This window comes from Chenopodium album, chromosome 14, assembly GCF_948465745.1.
Source record: "Chenopodium album chromosome 14, dcCheAlbu1.1, whole genome shotgun sequence".
Lineage (NCBI taxonomy): Eukaryota > Viridiplantae > Streptophyta > Magnoliopsida > Caryophyllales > Amaranthaceae > Chenopodium > Chenopodium album.
In genome coordinates, this window is record NC_137847.1 from 50,779,538 (window position 1) to 50,799,787 (window position 20,250).

Sequence of the window (20,250 nt, forward strand, 5' to 3'; positions counted from 1 at the left end):
AAATCGGATTTGGATATCAATTTTTGATATCCGAGTCTTCGGATATCCGATCCGAAATCACATTCAGATCGGATATCCTTTCGAATCGGATATCCGATCCGTGAACAAGCCTACTAAAAAGTCTTTTATAGAAGGAAAATTTATGAGAAAAAATCTTTTAAATGCCTCATTTTACAAGAAAAAAGCTTTTAAAGCATTTTTTGTTAAAAAAACCACCACGATCACTTTTTTTGTTGAATGAAACCTGGGCCCTCCTTCCGTTCCGGCATTGACTAACACTTTCAGGCGTTGTCTCACTTCTTTTCCTACTTGCTGCCACTTGTTTTGATAATTGCACTCCCCTTTTTATTTGTTCCCCGTATTAACCTTATTTTCCCTCCAAAGAATTTCCTCTCTATTCTCTCTCTCCTTTCCTCCATGAATGCTCTGCATCACTATCACATCAAATTGGGTTTCTCTCTCTCTCTCTTAGTTCGCCATTAATCCGTCAACAATAAAATGAGGTAAGTGTTAATTAATCAGTTCTATACTCGAAATTCGCCCAAAAAAATTTGGGGTTTTTTTGTAGACAATCAAACAAACTCATTTTTTTTACTGTTTTCAATGGCTAAAGGACAAAGGAAGACGACGCTCGGACGCAAACCAACGTTTCCCAATTACTTAGTGAAGTACAAACCCGGGTATGTTCTTCATTTGCTCAATTTGCGTATAAATTGTTAGGTTTATCACCAAAAATTGACATAAAACAAACATAATTAACCACATATGAATCATAGAAGTGAGATGAATAATGAACCCTTGCAGTGGTGAATTAATCACTTCATTTATTGAAGAAATGGAAGAAGAACCCTAATTTACCTTTTCTTTGATCTGCTTTGGGTGAAAATTTGGTCTAATTTTTGATGGAGTGAATTGGGGAGGCTTGCCCTAGAATATTTATAGAGGGGAAATAAGGGAGCCAAACAAAAAAAAGGAGGGAAAAAACGTAACTGTGGGCTACAAGTAGGAAAAGAAGTAAGTCAACGCCTGGAAGTGTTAGTCAATGCCGGAAAAGAGGGCCAGTAGTAGCTCCCCCAAGGATCCGGAAAGGGAGAAGGAGCGCGTCGCTACTCGGTTGTGCTCCCCCCGTGGGTGGGGCGATACAATTTCTCGCGCGATAAGGCAACTGAGAAAACCCAGGTTTCATTCAACAAAAAAAGTGATCGTGGTGGTTTTTTTTTAACAAAGAATGCTTTAAAAGGTTTTTTTCTTGCAAAATGAGGCATTTAAAAGGTTTTTTTTGACAAATTTTCCTTTATAGAATATATCCACCATAGGATATTAGGGTATTAGGGTGTATAAGAGCAAATGTGCAATAGGTCTTAGCTGCATGCAACTATTATAGCTGCAACAAGGGAAGATCCAAAACACGCTGCTCAAATCAAATAACCCAGACAACATATCCGCGATCCGTCCAAATCAACACCACGCTCTATAAAATGAACATTTAATTAAAAAATATAAACATGAAAAGAAATGAACATTTAATAATTAAAAATGAACATTTAATAATAAAAAGTGAACGTGTTATAGAATAATGAACATTTAATATCAGTAGACATATCAATTCAATCGGTGGCACCGTGGCATGACGGTAATGTGGTTATGCGGATGCAATTAGTGTAGGTCAATGGTTGGTGTAAGAGGTGATTGGTGTGGATTTAAGCAAGAGTTATATGAGATGATTAAAGAAAAAAGAGATTAAATGAATACCTGAATGTAGACAAATTATCAAACTTAATCAATAAGCTACTCCCTCCGTTTTTTTAAAATGCATCACTTGAGAATTTGCACTATTCATATGTTACATTTGACTTAATTTTTTGACTACTATATAATTTATAAACATGGTCATGTAATATATTGTTGGATTTGTTACAATGTCTACTATCATAATATAATTTTGTTATAGTTTTTACTAATATCTAATTAAAGATATTAATGGTCAAATTTGTGTCTCGACAAGTGTGAAAACTCAAGTGATGCATTTAAAAAAAAAACAGAGGGAGTAATATTAATTTTCAAATAAAGGTGTTTTTTTTTAAAAAAACAATAAAATCGAGTCGACAAGTCAGGTTTGGATCGGGTTTGATCAGCAAATTTATGGGTTAAATGAGTTCGGATTAAATCGAGTTACGGGTCAAAAAAAGTTGTTCAAGACCCACAAACCCGATCACACAAAACCTGATCGGGTTTATGGGTCGGGTCGAAAATTGGCAAGTCTAATGACTACCATAGAGTTTTTACATTTGCATGCGCATGCAAAAGACAAAATAAGAACTCCGCATTTTTTCAATTGGGTAGGCAAAATAATTCTAAGGGCTATGAGATAATTTAAGTCGAACAAAGAGAGCTAGTGTACTTCGATATCGTATTTTGTATTACTCCTCCGTAAGAGTTACTAATACTCCGTATTAAAGAATGTTAAAGGTAAAAAACAATAGTACTATCATTAAATCCTAGACTTTTACACTTTGTTTGGGTTGAAGAAAAAGGAGGAAAAGGAAGGGAAGGGAAGGGAAGGGAAGGGAAAATAAGGGATATAGTTTCTTTTATTTGGATCACAAATGAAAAAAGAAATGAATTAGAGGGAAAAAAATGGAAGGATTAAATTATACTACATATTCAAGTATAAGAAATTGATCTCTCCAATAATGAAGAGATTTGAAAGGAAACTTATCTTTCTTCCCTCCCCTTCTTTTCTTTCCCATTTCTTTGTCCAAACACACTGTTAATTAGGCGTTAACTCAATACAGAGTATCTTTTAATATATAGATATAGGTCTATATTGATCTAGGTGATGTATATCATGTGTCATTGACTCATTGTAATATATATAGTACAGTTGAATATATATTTTATTTATTTTTGTTTTGTTTTCGACAATAGCAATATACACACATAATGTTGAATATAATTGGAGACAATGTAGTTTGATGAGTGATAAACGCAATGTAATGAAAATTTTTTGCATGCCTGCACAGGATGCATGGAGGGGTGGTATTTTACATTTCACTCACAAGCTAATGTAGACCAATCTCTTGACGATTGGATTCTGTACTATATCCATCCGGCTGTTTCTTCCCGGATGGTTATGATGGTCACAGGACGACCTTTTTATCGCAACTCTCTGGGGGTTGTGGATTTCGCGTAATAACAGGATTTTCAATGCTCCTGTAGCCATTGCTTTGTCAACACCGGCTATTATCTCAGAGGGACTGCGACAACAAGGGCTATTTGCTGCTAAGAAGGAAGGTGAGCTTCGCGCACTGCACCCACCTCAACAGGTTGCTGATTATCCACCAGGGTTTTTGCGGGCTATACTGCAGGACTCAGACTCTGCTCACTCACTGGTGCCAACAATTATTCTTGTTGATGGCTCGTGGAATAAGAGCACTAAAAGATCAGGGATGGGTTGGTTCCCAGAAATTAGGGAGTACAGGTGACAAGTTTGGTTAGGAGGGGCTTCTTCTGGCCTTGCTTAGTCGGCTCTGTATGCAGAGTTGAATGCTTGTCTTGCCGGCCTACATTGGGCGGTCACAATAAGGTCAATTCTTGCGGTTACTATTTATACATATTCTACTACAGTGGTATGATGCCTGCAGGATGCACAGTACATGATTTAGATTCTTCCATTTGTTGGACGATTGCTAATATTCGGCGCATCAGTAACGGTTTTGAGTGTTGCAGCGTTCACAAGGTGGATCGGGCAGTGGAGAGAGCACATGTGCTTGTTATTACAGCAAACAATAGTTTGTCTTCCTTTAATAATGTTTTGTAATTTTTCCTTGGTACTTGTTTGCTTAAGTTCTTGTCAAATAAATAAATAAATAAAAAGAAAGAAATTTATTAGTAGTGTCAAATTTGTATAATTGTATATTCATTGATTTCTTCAAAGGTTATTATTTGATAAATAAAAATTTTTTGCAAAAATTAGTTGATAATTGCTTATTTTTTAAGTGAAAAGTCGCGAGTACAAATTAAAATCGGCACATTTCTTTATGTTTCAGTTCTTCAATTTGACAGATAAGATGCGAGTTTTGGATGAAGGGCTATGGACTTTTGATGGGGCGCCTTTAATTCTGAAGGAGATTGAGGATGGTATACAACCTTCAGAGCTTGTTTTTGATACAATTAGAGTGTGGGTGAAGGCTGAAGACGTTCCGCTCAATAAGAGAACCAAGTCTATGGCGATCTCGATGGCTTCGAACATGGGGTCTTTTGTGGATTTTGATGAGAGTGATCCTATTGGGTGGAGTAAGTATATGAGGTTCAGGGTGGATCATAAACTGGATAGACCTTTGCGTAGAGGTATGCGTATTGCGGTGACGAGTGGGAGTAAATGGATCAAATTTCGGTATGAGAAATTGGTGGACTTCTGTTTCGCTTGTGGCTTGATTGGACATAGTTACCAACAATGTGAGAAATTTGATGATGTTACACCTCTGTCGGAGTTACCGCATGGTAAATGGTTGAGGGGTTCTCCTGCTAGAAAGCGCAGGAATAGTGATACTAGAAGAGAAGAGGAGTTAGCCCTGTGCCAAGAATTTAAGGGGAGTTTGCATGAGTCTAAGGCTAAAACTAAGCTGAATTTCGGGGGATCGAAGGCTATTGAAGGGAGGGTTGATAATATTGGTAACAAGGATGAGTTGAAAGTGTATGAAAACCCTCTGAGGGAGGAGGAGCAAGAACGTTTTCTGAAAAGGGGAAGAGTGGAGCAGAATTCTAATCAAATTGCTACTCATTTCCTAGAAGGTGGACCAATGTTTGATACTCCTATGGTAGAAAATTCTGATTTTCCTCGTGCAAAATCGCTTTCTTTTTCGACTGATGGGGAGGCAGCCAGCTCGGGTAGTGATTTTTCGGCGGAGATTGGTGGTGGCCAATCCCGCCAGTCCCAATGAGTATCTTAAGCTATAACTGCCGGGGGCTTGGCAACCAACGTGCAGTTAGAAGGCTTAAAAAGTTGCTAAATGTAAATAACTCTGAGGTGGCGTTTTTGATGGAAACGAAGAGGAGTGCGGTAGAGATGAATGTAATTAAAAATAGATTGAATTTTTCGGAGAGTTATTTTGTTGACTCAGCTGGCAGATCAGGGGGGTTGGCACTTTTTTGGAATGATAATATTGAAGTCTCTATTAATTCAGCTTCTTTGCACCATATTAATTGCTCTATAAAGGGTCTTTTTTGTGATGAAATATGGAGGTTGACTTGCTTTTATGGGTGGGCAGATAGTACAGAGAAATACCTGTCATGGGATCTTTTGAGGGCTATTAAAAATGATTATAATCTCCCATGGTTAGTGGTGGGTGATTTTAATCAAATTCTTTTTGAAGTGGAGAAAGATGGTGGGGCCCCAAGAAGTCAAAGGGAGATGACTGACTTTCGTGAAGCTCTTGATGATTGTGGGCTGCAAGATATGGGGTATCATGGAGAACCATATACTTGGTGGAATAAACAAACAAAACAATATGCTGTGTTTGAGAGGCTTGATAGAGGAGTTGCAAATTGGGAGTGGATGGAGCTTATGCCCCATATTGGTGTGTTTCATATGCCGAGTGATAAATCTGACCATGTGCCTGTGAAAGTTATGTGTTTGCCTCGGAACGATAGTGCGAGACAACGAAAGAAAATGTTTCGTTTTGAGGATATGTGGGCTTCGTCTCCAGATTGTGAAAATGTTGTGAGGGACGCTTGGACGAGTTCCATGGGTCTCTGGAATGCTGATGATGTGTTGATCAAAATTAAAAAGTGTGAAGAAATGCTCAGGTCGTGGAGTAGTAGGGAGTTCGGCAATGTGACAAAGAAAATAAGGGAAGCTCGTTTGAGGCTGGCTGAAATTGATGGGTGTGCTCCGGATGCTGAGATGGTGGAAGAAAGGGGGAATGTGTGTAGAGAATTGGATAGGTTACTTTGTCTTGAGGAGACTATGTGGAGACAGAGGGCGAGAGTTTCGAATATGAAGGAGGGTGATCAAAATACTAAATTTTTTCATATGAAGGCTTCTGGTAGAAGGAGGAAGAATTTTATAAGGGGGGTTCGGAAGATGAGTGGTGAATGGGTGTGTGAGCAGGAAGACATTTTAGGAGCTGCCATGGAGTATTTTACAGGAATTTTCAAATCTGTAAATCCTGAATTGATTGATAGAGCTATGGAGGGGATGGGAGCTCGAATTTCACATGAAATGAATATAGCATTATTGAAACCTTTCGAGCAGGAAGATGTGAGAGTTGCTCTATTTCAGATGAGTCCTAGCAAAGCTCCGGGGCCGGATGACATGAATGCAAATTTCTTCCAGAAGCATTGGCATATTATTGGGACGGACGTAGCAAGGTATGTGATTGCTGTTATTAATGGTGAAAAGGAGATGGCGGACTTGAACAAAACCCACATCGTTCTAATTCCGAAAATTAAAAACCCTCTAGCTATGTCAGATTTCAGACCTATTAGTTTATGCAATGTAATTTATAAGATTATCTCGAAAATGCTTACTAATAGGTTGAAACTATTCCTCCCTGAAATTATCTCTCTGAATCAAAGCGCATTTACCCCGGGTAGGCTTATTACAGATTATACTTTGGTTGCTTATGAGACATTCCATTATATGCATAGTGTCTGTTCGGGAAAGTCTGGTTGTATGGCGGTAAAACTTGACATGAGTAAGGCATACGACAGGGTAGAATGGAGTTTCTTGAGAAGAGTTTTGGAGAGAATGGGGTTAAATAGGAGGTGGGTGAATTTGATTATGAAGTGTGTCTCTTCGGTTTCTCATGCTGTGATTGTTAATGGAGAGCCGTCTGCTTCGTTCTTGCCGGAGAGGGGTCTTCGCCAAAGAGACCCGATTTCCCCTTATTTGTTCATACTTTGTGCAGAGGTCTTTTCTCATTTGATCCAAATGGAAGTAAACAGGGGCTCGTTAAGAGGGATACAAGTATGCAGAGGTGCACCGAGTGTTTCTCATCTTCTATTTGCCGATGACAGCATCATTTTTTGTAGAGCGGAGAATTGTGATGTACAAGCTGTCAGGAAGATTTTACAGTACTATAGTGAAGCCTCGGGTCAAGAAATTAATTTTTCCAAGTCTGAAGTTAGTGTGAGTTCGAATGTTCCTCTGGAGAGGAAGGAAGATTTAGCAGCGGGTTTGGAGGTGAGACCTGTTGAGAATCATGGGAAGTATCTTGGTATGCCTACTTTCGTAGGAAGAGCAAAATCAAGGGCTTTTGTTTTTTTGCGGGAAAGGGTGTGGAAAAGGTTGAAAGGGTGGAAGCAGCAACTCTTATCGTTCGCGGGTAGAGAAGTCTTGTTAAAGGCAGTTGTCCAAGCGGTTCCTACCTATATTATGAGTTTGTTTCGTCTACCTACTGGGTTTTGTTATGATCTGCAGAGAATGATGGCTAGATTTTGGTGGGGTTGCAAAGAAGATGAGAGGCGAATTTATTGGGTGGCTTGGGATAAGCTCTGCGAGTCTAAGCAGGTCGGGGGCTTGGGTTTTCGAAGGCTTGCGGATTTTAATGAGGCTTTATTAGCTAAGCAGGGCTGGCGAATTATGAACAATCCAGAGCTACTCTCTTCTCGTATACTGATGGCTAGATATTTTCCAAATACAGATTTTCTCAACTCAAATGTAGGTAGCAGATCGAGCTACATTTGGAGGAGCATTTGGGGTTGTAGGTGGGTGATTGAGAAAGGATGCAAGTGGATTATTGGGGATGGCAAATCTGTGAAAATTTGGAGTGACCCATGGATTGATAGACCACCATCATTTAGAGTTATTTCAAGAAAGGTGGATGGTAGTGTTTGTGATCGGGTGGCGGATCTTATGTGTAGCATTGGTGGGGTGTGGGATGAAGATGTAGTAAGGGCGAATTTTATCCCTTTTGAGGCCGAGGAAATTCTGAATATGCCTTTGCCATCAACCATGATTGATGATATGTATGTTTGGAGCTATGATAATTCAGGGACATATACTGTAAAATCGGGATACCATTTTATTTCTTTCAACAGGAAGCTGCAGGAAGGAGGAAGGGGCTCTTCAAACCCGACAAATTTATGGCAAAAAATCTGGAAATTGCGTGTTCCCCCGAAGGTGAGAGTGTTTGCTTGGAGATTATGTTGTGGGGCTCTCCCTACTAGTAAAGGTCTTTACAGGCGCATTGAGAGTATCTCCCCGATTTGCAGACGGTGTGATAGGGCTGCTGAATCTGAATTACATGCTATTTGGAATTGTAAGTTGGTGCTAGGGGTGTGGGAGGAGGTGAGTGTGATGGATTGCTGTTCGAATATCTATGAGGTGGCAGATTGGGTTGGTTGGGTGTTAGATTTGAAGGATGTAGAGGAGAGGAGTAGGATTATGATGATTGCGTGGGAGATATGGAATGAGAGAAACGCTGTGGCAAATGGTGCTGTCCCTAGAGTCCCTGAGGAGATTGTAGCTGCTGCTGACAATCTGCGGAACGCATTCAATGAGGCACAAGTTCCTGCTGTTGTCTCACGTGCTAACCCCGGACGAAGAGAGCTGAATTCTAAATGGTGTGCTCCCTGCGAGGGAGTGCTAAAGGTGAATGTCGATGGTGCAGTCCTTGGTGAAGCTGGGTCAGGTATGGGGGTGGTCATTAGAGACCACTTAGGGGAGGTGGTAAGGGCGGGCTGCCAGCAGGTTCTTCAGACGTGGGACGCGAGTATTGTTGAAGCAAAGGCAATGGTTCTTGGACTGAAACTGGCAGTGCAATGTAATGTTAAAAGGGTAATTATTGAGAGTGATTGTGAGCGGTTGGTGAAGCTAGTAAATGGGGTAGGGAAGGATGGTTCTTTTCTAGGCTTATTAGCTAAAGAGATCAAGTGTGTTGCTGAGTTTTTTGATAGTGTTGTTTTTGCTCATGTTTTTAGGGAAGCTAACAGTGTAGCCCATGCTATGGCTCACCTTTCCCCGTTGGAGTACTCTACTCGTGTGTGGGTTGGGTGTTGTCCAAGCGTGGTTGATGATGTAGTTGCGTTGGACTTTGTTTTGAGTTTCAATAATAATTAGTCGATTTGGTCGGCTTTCCTCAAAAAAAAAAAAAAAAAATTGGCACATTTCTTTTATTTTATGTAAAAATACTGTTTAATAAGTTAAATAAAATGCTAATTGTGATCCCGATCCTTATTTTAACCCAACTTGTTTGTCATCTCCACCAAGACGCACCACTCATAGGACCACAACCAACCGTTTATTAAGAGAAAGAGTGTATTTGATGAGATTACTTTTCATAAGACTATAAGAGAAAGATAATGACCGGATAAGATTCTAGCAAATAAACGTATGTTGCACATGGGGGTCGCATTGGTTTATCCACCAATTCCCAATAAAAAGTATCAATATAAAACAGCAGAAATACTAGATTCACGGCCGTTTAAATATTTCAATCACTTATATCATATAGTAAAACACAACACCATGTCATTATCAGGTTGTGAAAGGTATCACGTGTTATAATTCCAGGAAAGCGCCTAAGTTGTTGAATACGGTCAAACTTTTCTAAAAACACATATTGATGATCAAGTCTTTCTTTAAATGTCCATCCATCCCTAAGAAGCAATGATGAAAAAGAAATGCCGAAGAAGTAGGCTACATTGCAATTTCCTACGTTCCCATCCAAAGAACATAAATACGCAGGCTCAAAAGGAAACTGCAATATTTATGCCTATAAAAATACTTTCTATATAAGAAACACAGTAAAGTGCAACTTCGAGGAAAGCAACCTTAACAAAATAACACCAAATTCCAAAAACATCTCTTTTAACTTTACTTATTCCAACTGCCAATCTGTAACTTCGTTGGCATAATCTATTTCGTCCAATTCCATATGTAATTTCCACTATTTTTTTTGTTTCCTACATACACTACCTATATATATATACACAAACTCATCATATATTTTTATTCAACCAACATCATACATTCATACATATTATTTTCCACATATATATATATTATTTGTCATGGCTTCGAAACAAAGCATTAGTAACGGGGTTGTGTTCGAGGATTTCTTACCATCGATGGTGGAGAACCTCGGCGAGGAAGGGTTCATGGAGGAGCTATGCAACGGGTTTCGACTACTAATGGATGAGCAAAAGGGGGTGATAACGTTTGAGAGCTTAAAGCAAAATTTGTCGGTTTTAGGGTTGAAGGGAATGAGTGATGAAGAAGTAAGGGAAATGATGAGGGAAGGAGATGTTGATAAAGATGGATGTTTGAATCAAATGGAGTTTTGTGTTTTAATGTTTAGGTTAAGTCCTGGTTTGATGGATGGTTCAATGAGGTGGCTTCAACAAGCTCTTGGACAAAAATCATCATGCTTTTAATACTATATTTAGTTAGTTTATTATAACTAATTAATTGAGGGTATTATTAGCCTTGCTATTTTGCAAGTTTGTTGTATTTTTTTTTTTTTAATTTTTATTTTATTTTGATTTCATTTCATTGCATTGTTTTGTAATTTGCCAAGGAATGCCAATGTTGATTATGTAATAGGTGATTTTTGTTAGAATTCATGCATGTCTTAAGTTATGTATTATCCCTGTATCATGATAAATGAAACGCTTCATTGCTACCAAATGATCAAATATTCATCAGTGCACCATATTTTTTTAAAAAAGATTTTTATTTCTTTCAACAAGTCAGTCTATCTGAGCTCATAAGTTATAGAGTAATAATCCTCTTAGTTGAGAGCCTGAGACACTACACATACTCTTTATTAGCTCGTTTTTGCTTGCCTGCCCATGAATTCAGCATAAGTTGGAAAGATTGATCAATATGAGAATATCCAGATCTTTGCTTATTTTCAACCCCCATAGCTATCTTATGCATTATTTCGTCATATTCCATATCTCACAAAGAGTCATTTTATTAGAACTAAAACAATATAACAAATGTTTTTGGAGGGAAAAACTTAACATTATATGAGATGATACAATTCATACACAATTTAGGGTCCGTTCACATTTATTGAACTGAGCTGAAATGAACTGAACTGAACTGATTGGAGCTGAACTGAGCTGAATTAAACTGATTGGAGCTGAACTGAACTGAATAGAGCTGAAATGAATATTTTATGAGAGAAGAAAATTAGGAACTGAACTGAAATTAAGCTGAAGTGAACAAGCCCTTAGATTAGATTTTGAACACAAGTGCACCAAAAAAAAAAAAACAAAGCTTTGACCATAATTTTTTACTAACATAATAAAAACATATTTTATCATAAAATATGTTGTTTGTTAGGTATTAGAGTGTGTTCTATTCACCTGATTTTTACTTATCAGAACTTATATGATCTTATCTTAACTTATTATCTGAACTTATTTGAATTTATATAAACTTATTAACCCTTATTTGAACTTTTTAGTTATAAATTAAACTTAATAGCCCTAATTAACCCTTATCACAACTAATCTGAACTTATTTTTTCTAAACTTATCTTATCTGAACTTATTAACCCTTATTTGAACTTATTAAGCCTAGAATAAGTGGAAATAAGGTGAACTGAACAGAGCCTAAATATAAAGTTTCATAACACTATAATTTTTAAAATAATTTTTATTAATATTTATTTATATAAAAATAAAGTCAAACTAGTGCATTGACATGTGTGTAAAGTTGGCTGTGTTAGATATTTCGGGACAGAGAGGGTAAAAAGTTAATAATTCATGCTATTTATATGTTGATAAAAGTTCTATTAAAAAAATATACTTTGTTGACTCTATGATTATTTGTACAACTTAAATACTTTTTTGTTCAAAGAATTAAAATAATTTTATTATATTGATAATTTGTTTAGGTAATTACGTACTTTTTGTGTAGAAGCCTAGAAGGAAAATACTTCGTATATATATATATATATATATATATATATATATATATATATATATATATAGTGATTATCATCAAAGTTAAAATATTTGAATAACAAAAGCAATCAACAATTTTAAGATAAGCAAGTATGAATGAGTCATATTCTAGATCGATATATCATATATGGCTTTGACCTTATTTAGTGTCCAATGACTTACTCCAACCTTTCTTAAAATACAAGGGATATATTGCTATAGCTTGATTATTTATACTAATATTATCATCTAACAAGGAAATATCTATGCAATTTGCGAGTGCTTTATGCACTTACGTCGAAAATTATGATGATTGTCAAACTTAATTATTTTCAACTTCCAATGCCGTTATTATTAAATTATTTGTACAAGTTACTTCGTAATTGCGAGGATTGATCTCTATATCATAAAAAATAGATTTGGCATTGACTTTTGTTCATGGATGAGATTATATACTTATAAAAAGGCAATAATGAGAGTGAGGGATAGCTCAAGTGATTAGAGCTTTCCTCCCGATTGTAGGAGATCCTAGGATCGATTCTCACCTCTGCCCTCATTTCAACTCTATTCAGTTCAGTTCAGTTCAGCTCAGTTTAGTAAATCAGAACAGACCTTAAATTACCAAAAATGTGTCTTATGGAATAGTATTAATAAACTTGCTACGAGTAATATAAGTCTGACTATTGCATTTATAAATTGATTGGATCTTCTTACAAATGATCATGAACGATAGTTAAGCTAACTTGAAATTCATACTCCGTACTATATATATATAATTAATGAGACAAGTTAAGAAGTTTAATGATTTTCTCTTTAGATTAACCATATTTAATTCAAATTTTTTTTCTTGGAGGGTGTTTCTTCTACTCCAATAATAAATTGTCGAAAAATAATACTTAACAAGTGTCCATAAACACTTATTAAACAGATACTAAATCAAAGGTGTTAAATGATGGAGTATTGTTGTATCTATCGAGATTTGAGACTACGTACCGGCCGGCCAGATAAGATGATGTTGCATTGGATCTTTGTTTTGTTGTAGTCATAATTGGTAGGAAGCTAGCTAACATAACATCATCATCACTCTTTTACGCTTGTCTAGATATTGCATGAAATGCAAGGCAATTGCGAAGGAACCTACCCAATATATAATATGACAAAGACGATATGGTAGTCTCATGTCTCTATTATATCACTATATATTGCTATATTTTATCGTTCATCTTACTTTCTCAGGTATTATTACAAATTGGATGTAATGTATATGCTCGAAAATGACTTTCTTTTTTGGATTTTATTCCTCCATTTATTTTATAATCTATCAATTTTTCTTCTTCTTTTTGGAAACTTCTGATTTTTATTTTGTCCAATATACGTAGTACAAGGAATATTAATTACATTTTTTGTCTAGCTACTACATGGGACCAACAACAAATGCTGAAGTGCAATATAATAATTAATTATTTTGAAATGCTCACTAAGATAGTAAAATACAAATATGGTTTTATAAAAATCAAGAATCACATTTAGGAATTATAATTCGTTAACATTTCATTCTAGTTTCTAGCATTTCATTGAATAATAATCCAGCTTGAAAGTTGTAACTTAGTCTATATATATATATGATCTGATATATTTCCTTTGTTGTTGTTGTTGTTTTTTTTTTTTTTTTTTTTTTTAATTTTTTTTAAAAATATTTGTAACACCTACTTCTTCACATTTTATTTAAAAACAGGAAGCATCACATAATTAAATACACTTTTTTTTTTCTTTTCTTTTTTTGGTGTTTAGAGAGCCACAAGGGTGGGGGTGAGCTAGAATCGATCCCAGGATCTCCTGGAATCTGGAAGGAAGGTCTAACTACTTGAGGTATCCCTCACTCTCATAATTAATACACTTTAAATAGGGTAGAAAGATTGTTAGGAGTATATTTAAGAGGATCATGGTCTTTAAATAAGGGTAGTAGTACAACATTTTTTTTAAAAAAATATTCCAATAATACTGAATTGTAAGTATTGTGACATTTTCATTTTAGAGATGTGTTGTAACTCTTGTAAGTATTAAAAAAAAAATAGTGAAAGTATAATTTAGTTAATCGACCATGTACTATTAAAGTGTTTTTTATTTTTTGGAAATGCATGGGCATTGGATACTCGAGAAGCTAAGGACCCCATTGGAGATTACCTACAAGCTCAAAGAGGATTCATCTCAATCAAAGCAGCTACTTTAAGATATAAGCGTTAGGAAAATAACCCACTAGTTGATTAATCCCACATTGAAAGAAATAGAGAGAGAATAACTAATAACAGTATTATTGGACAATAAAGTTCAGTACTTCACTCATCACCAACAAGTTTTAGAATGAAATTTAACTTGAGTTATATGTAATTATACTTTTCTTTAGTGTGAGCTTGTCCTCAGCCCAATAAAATTTACCATGGTATCAATATAGACTATCTTGATCCAATTGTCATACCAAATACAGGAGAGTCTAGTGATTTGGTATATGCAAAATGGAAAGAATTTGAAGATTTGTTTAGATTAAGTAGCCTAACATATTTGAGATTACACCAAGTAGGGTCCATTTGACCTAATGTTAAAGGAAGTTTGTAACCTACTTCGTCTTTAGAATGTAAGATCAAAACAAAGGTTCTCAAATGTGATGGACAATGTTATGAAAACAACCCACATTTTGAGTTGATGCTTTGAGACTAATCGCCACACATCTATACTAATATATTAAAGACGTTTCTAAAAATGTTTATGTGCCATGTAGATCCCTCATTACGCTACGTATTCAATTTCTTAATACGCCACGTCACCAACTCAATTCTTCAATATGCCACATCACCCACGCAACCAACAATCACCATGTTGTTTAACCATTTAGGGCCTGTTCTAATTGACTAAACTAAGCTGAGTTGAACTGAATATTTTATGAGAGAAGGAAATTAAGAACTGAACTGAACTTATTAGAGCTGAATTGAAATGAAAATAATTTGAAGGGAACAGACCCTTAGGTTAATTCTCACTTATGCTCTAATCTTACACACAAATTAATTAATTCCATATGACAAAAGTATTAAAAACATATACAAACTACTTCGTATTAAATGCCTTTAAAAAATTAGCAGTTGTACAGTTACAGAAATAGCAATATCTAGGCTATTCACTAGTTAAAATATGAAGTAAATAAAAGGAGTATGGTTACACCATACTTGTATAAGATTTGGTAGATTATTCCCCACATTTAGGGGTGTCAATTCGGATGATCAGATCGGGTCTGATATGATCGGGTTGGGTCGGGTCAATTTTTAAAGTTAAGTCATACACTAAATTGTTATGTCCACGCGAATTCAAATCTGAATCGAATATTTTTCGGATCGATTTCGGATCGGATCGGATCAGGTGTGCTTTTGACACCTCATCACCCATTGTTTTTAAAATAAAACGTGATTGAGTTAGATATGCCTCAATTTATACTTGTAATAGATGAGGGTTTTGAGTACCGTATGTATAATCAAACAATCAACGAGGGTAATTGTAATTTCTTACGCACAAATGACAAATTTAATTACCCAGAAATCAATGGAAAATCTTTCTCTTTGCGTGCATCTTCAACTTACATGCTGGATATTCAATTCATATCCTGATAATCTGGACGTTATGGAGCTTCTGAATCAGGTTAAATTTATGAATTATGGGCACTTTCTTGATGGGCAAATGGCAAGGCAAAGCGTAGAAGATTACCAAATCATAAAGGTACATTAAATTCCCAAAACACGTCATTTTTTCATCTGTTCAAATGATGCACACCACCTGTTTGTTGATTTGCCTCACTGAGATAGCAGATGATCAAACAAGATTAAATAAGAGTACATTCAATTCCAAAAAGATGTTATTTTTTTCATCTGTTCCATTGATGCACATCACCTGTTTGTTAATTTGCCTTACTGAGATGGCAGAGTGTAAAATCAAATTGATCAAACATGAAAAATAAAGATATCATTTTCGCTTGTCGGTTCACTGATGCATACCAACTGTTTGTTGTTTTGCCTCACTGGGAGTTGGGTTTGCATTGCAATATTGCATAATCAGGGAATGTCAAACTTTGAAAATACACATCAGTATTGCGTGGCAAACTTTGCATCTTTCGGAATGTCAATGGTCAAAGATGACAAGCTACTTTCCTTTTATACATACTAGCTACCAGGCAAAAACTGAGCTTCTAACAACAGTTGACTTTTTGAAAAGAAAGACAGTTTTGGGGGTAATGTCTTAGACATTGCAAGCTTTGTGCTTTCTAAGTTTATTATTCTTTTCAAATGGGTTATGTACACACCGTTGTTCTTTTTCTCTCTTGGGTTTGGGTCTTAGAGCAATTTGATCCGGCTCGAGGCGATATCACAGCTACTCAATCTCTTAGAGACCCTGATACATTGGTGTCTAGTGATTCCAATTTCAAGTTTGGTTTTTTTAGTCCTATTAACTCGACAAATCGCTATGTTGGAATTTGGTATAATAAAGGGGTTGCTGATCATTTAGAAGTCGTATGGGTAGCCAACAAGGATAGCCCACTAAATGATTCTTCTGGGGTGCTCATGATATCTGTGGATGGAAATCTTCAACTCTTGGATGGACAAAACAAGAGTTTTTGGTCTACAAATTTAACTGCTAAGAATGAAGTAAATAATAACATTGCTCAAATTTTAGATACCGGAAACCTTGTTTTACAAGCAGTGAGAATGTCATGTGGCAGAGTTTTGACCATCCTATAGACACATTAATGCAGCGTATGGTAGTAACATCAGATGGGAATACAAGCACGAAGTCAATGCTAACATCGTGGAAGAGCGCTTCAAATCCATCAAATGGACGCTTTACTGCTGGTTTATATCGCCGCAGCCTTCCTGAATTTTTTATCTGGGATGGTGATCGTCCTTATTGGCGATCAGGACCTTGGGATGGTCGTTTGTTTATGGGAGTTCAAGCTATGTTCTATTCAGCACCGGTTGTTGGATTTCGTCTTGAAACCGACAGTGAAGGCATACTTAGGCTATCATACTCTTCGGCAAGCCAAAGAGTTACTGAACACTATGTATTGACTTATGATGGTATGCTTTCACGAAGAGATTGGGAAGATGATAGAGGATTTTGGACAGTTCAATGGCAGTCCCTGCAATATGAGTGTGATGTTTATGGAAAGTGTGGAGAATTTGGGAGTTGTAACTCAAATAATCTGCCAATTTGTAGTTGCTTGAGGGGGTTTGAACCAAGGAATCATCAAGAATGGAGTGCGGGGAATTGGAGTAACGGGTGTGTTCGTAGAACACCATTGCAGTGTGAGATTGCTGTAGGGAAAGAGAACGGATTTTTTAAATTAAGAAATGTGAAAGTACCAGATAATGCTGCCCGAATTGATTCAGATGGTGAAGAGGATTGCAGGAGACAATGCCTAGGAAATTGTTCTTGTTTAGCGTTTGCTTACAATTTAGGTTTTGGGTGTATGATCTGGAGTGGAAACTTGATTGACATAGCAGACTTCTCTCCTGTTGGTGTCGATATTTTCGTTAGGTTGGCTGATTCAGAACTAGGTGATAATTTAAAAAAGCCTTCTCCTCTTTTATGATATTTTTGCATGTTTGCTTGCTTTTACCTGATATATGGATAGATTGGCTATTTAAGTTGTTCTAATTTTAATTTTTGTATGAATTTGTAAGACTGATCATGTGTGCCAATTTGTTTTGTTTCACAGGTAAAACTAGTAAATGGAAAGTAATTATTGCAGTCATAGTGATTATGGGTACAACTGTATCAGTTCTTTTTATGTTCTGTCTATGGAAGTTGCTGCACCCACGCTATTGTAAGACCTCTTTCATTGCTTAGACTGTTTATATGGTTTATTAACAAAAAAAAAAAAAAAAGTAAAAAAAAAATCTGTAGCCACATTGACAAATAATTATTTCTGTAGCAGGCAAGAGTCGCAAGACAGCTTTGAACAAGGATGGAAATTGGCATAAGATAGGTAACGCTGAATTCCAAGATTTACCATTGTTGAAATTTGAAAATTTGGTAATTGCAACGGACAACTTTTCGGAAAGAAACAAGCTTGGACAAGGTGGATTTGGTCCAGTGTACAAGGTAAGTTGACAGCTTTTACTAGAGTAATTTCTGGTGAAAATGTATACCAGGTACATCTGGAATAGATATTTTGAAGTATAAGAATCAACTTTTGTAGGGAAAATTTGAAGATGGACAAATGGTAGCTGTAAAAAGACTCTCAAGAGCATCAGGACAAGGCCTACAAGAATTTATGAATGAAGTGGTTGTGATCTCGAAACTTCAACATAGAAATCTGGTGAGATTGTTGGGCTGCTGCGTTGAAGGAGAAGAGAAATTGTTGGTGTATGAATACATGCCAAATAAGAGCTTGGATGCACTCCTTTTCAGTTTGTACCATAACTTATAACTTATTTGAATATTGTGATGAATATCCAATAATTTAATCTGTGAATTTCAGAACCTGTGCATTCTGATGATGTTTCTTCTGTGTATTTCTAACGCAGACCCCTCTGACCGGGAACAATTGGATTGGAAGAAACGCTTCAACATAATAAAAGCAATTAGTAGGGGTCTCCTATACCTTCACAGAGATTCTAGATTGAGGATTATCCATAGAGATCTTAAAGCAAGCAACATTTTGTTGGATGACAATCTCAATCCTAAGATATCAGACTTTGGCATGGCAAGGATATTCGGAGGAAACCAAGACCAAGGTGATACCAAAAGGATTGTTGGCACCTAGTGAGTTGCTGCTCGTACATATACTCCCAGTAAATACTATAAGAAAGTTTTCCTGAGCACAGAACTAACTAATGCATACACTCTAATCTCTTCTGTTTAAAAATGCAGTGGTTATATGTCTCCAGAGTATGCAATGGAAGGTCGATTTTCAGAAAAGTCAGATGTTTTTAGTTTTGGGGTGCTGCTTCTAGAGATTGTAAGTGGAAGAAGGAACAGTAGCTTTAAGGATGAGGAGTCTTTAGGCCTGATTGGACATGTAAGATATCCTATTATTTCTATATGTTCATAGGTCTAGTTGTATATGAAATTGGTGTAGAGGAGACATAATGTCTGGCTGATGTCACAACATGGTTTCATATATTTGTAGCTATGACCTGAATATACTCTGTTTTGCTTGCTTCTGTGCGTAAGATTGTGTATTTACTGTTTGGCTTCATTCTCTTTGCGGTTTCAGGCATGGAATTTGTGGAATGAGGACGACATTTTCTCATTGATTGATCCAACAATTTCAGAATCAACCTTGCAAGCAGAGATTCTGAGGTGCATACATGTAGGACTGTTGTCTGTGCAAGAATTTCCTGAGGATAGACCAAGCATCACAACAGTTGTTTCTATGTTAGAGAGTGAAGTTACAGGTCTTCCTCATCCATTACAACCTGGATTTACACTAAGGAGAACTGCTTCTTGGAATGGAACACAACAAAATGACCGTGATTGTTATTCAAATAATAATGTTTCAATTAGTTCTATAGTTGGTCGGTGACAACAATTTTGGGTTAGAGCTGCATCCTGTTTTATCCAAGTATTTATCTGATTGCATTTGCTGAGTGTGATTATCTGTAAGTATGTGACCAATTATTTTTTAATGAAAGTATTGCCAAAGGTCAGTTGATGTTCGAAGATTTCATTTGTTGTTGGCATTCCATTTTTTGTTGTCCTCCACATATCCATGTAACTCACGTAAGGTGAATTAAGAGACCTTTATTCTAGATAGCATAAAACAATGCTGCTAGGGAAAAACCTTCACATTAATTAATTGCCGAAATAATACTAAACATAATATATGAAAGTTATCTTAGCTTTGAACGTCCAAACAAGGGGTTGAAGATCTTGGAAGTTTTCATTTTCCGGTTTTTTTAGGGAAGTAACCTGTAAGGCTGTAATTATCCCTATAACTTTTAGTCATTGCTCATGACTGGCTTAAGGTTAACTAATTTGGGGCAATTTTTTAGATTAAGGTTTTAATTGGGGGTAATATTACAATTATTTGGAATAAGAAATTGATAGTGTTTGGACGACCACTCTGTTTGATGTCGGCCAATAAACCAAAACAAAGGTCAGGTCTCATTTTCTAAAATGAATAGGAATGGTGGGCCATTTTTCAAATTGTGAGGCAATTGGTGATAGGGTAGTTCATTCCTTTGCTTACTCTGTCATGAAGTCATACAAGTTTACTCGGTGCTATGACAACTTAAAAAGTTTGTTTGGTGCTATGTTAACTTACAGATATTGAAGATGAGCTAACAGAGCCACAAATTAGTATAC

The 20,250-nt window shown here is 36.2% G+C and overlaps 2 pseudogenes across 1 annotated transcript; both read left to right on the top strand.

Moving 5' to 3' along the window:
* Positions 1-10,074: 10,074 nt before the first annotated feature.
* Positions 10,075-10,380, top strand: LOC145578275 (calcium-binding protein KRP1 pseudogene; annotated as a pseudogene).
* Positions 10,381-15,442: 5,062 nt separating this feature from the next.
* LOC145577450 (G-type lectin S-receptor-like serine/threonine-protein kinase At1g11300) lies at positions 15,443-19,531 on the top strand (annotated as a pseudogene). Its single transcript, XR_014098795.1, has 7 exons — positions 15,443-17,495; positions 17,657-17,764; positions 17,873-18,042; positions 18,140-18,350; positions 18,468-18,705; positions 18,814-18,961; positions 19,160-19,531. The product of XR_014098795.1 is annotated as a G-type lectin S-receptor-like serine/threonine-protein kinase At1g11300 (transcript).
* Positions 19,532-20,250: the final 719 nt, after the last annotated feature.